The sequence below is a fragment of the Bison bison genome, unplaced genomic scaffold (assembly GCF_000754665.1).
Source record: "Bison bison bison isolate TAMUID 2011002044 unplaced genomic scaffold, Bison_UMD1.0 scf7180017864378, whole genome shotgun sequence".
Classification (NCBI taxonomy): domain Eukaryota; kingdom Metazoa; phylum Chordata; class Mammalia; order Artiodactyla; family Bovidae; genus Bison; species Bison bison.
This window is the reverse complement of record NW_011494950.1, coordinates 389,973-390,645: the sequence shown is the minus strand read 5'-3', so window position 1 is coordinate 390,645 and position 673 is coordinate 389,973.

Sequence of the window (673 nt, the reverse complement as noted above, 5' to 3'; positions counted from 1 at the left end):
GGAATTCCAGTTGAGCTATTTCAAATCCTAAAAGATGATGCTGTGAAAGTGCTGCACTCAATATGCCAGCAAATTTGGAAAACTCAGCAGTGGCCACAGGAATGGAAAAGATCAGTTTTCTTTCCAATTCCAAAGAAAGGCAATGCCGAAGAATGCTCAAACTACTGCACAATTGCACTCATCTCACACACTAGTAAAGTAATGCTCAAAATTCTCCAAGCCAGGCTTCAGCAATATGTGACCTGTGAACTTCCAGATGTTCAAGCTGGTTTTAGAAAAGGCAGAGGAACCAGACATAAAATTGCAAACATCCACTGGATCATTGAAAAAGCAAGAGAGTTCCAGAAAAACATCTATTTCTGCTTTATTGACTATGCCAAAGCCTTTGACTGTGTGGATCACAATAAACTGTGGAAAATTCTGAAATAGATGAGAATACCAGACCACCTGACGTGCCTCTTGAGAAATCTGTATGCAGGTCAGGAAGCAACAGTTAGAACTGGACATGGAACAACAGACTGGTTCCAAATTGGGAAAGGAGTATGTCAAGGCTGTATATCGTCACCCTGCTTATTAACTCTATGCAGAGTACATCATGAGAAACACTGGGATGGATGAAGCACAAGCTGGAATCAAGGTTGCTGGGAGAAATATCAATAACCTCAGATATGCA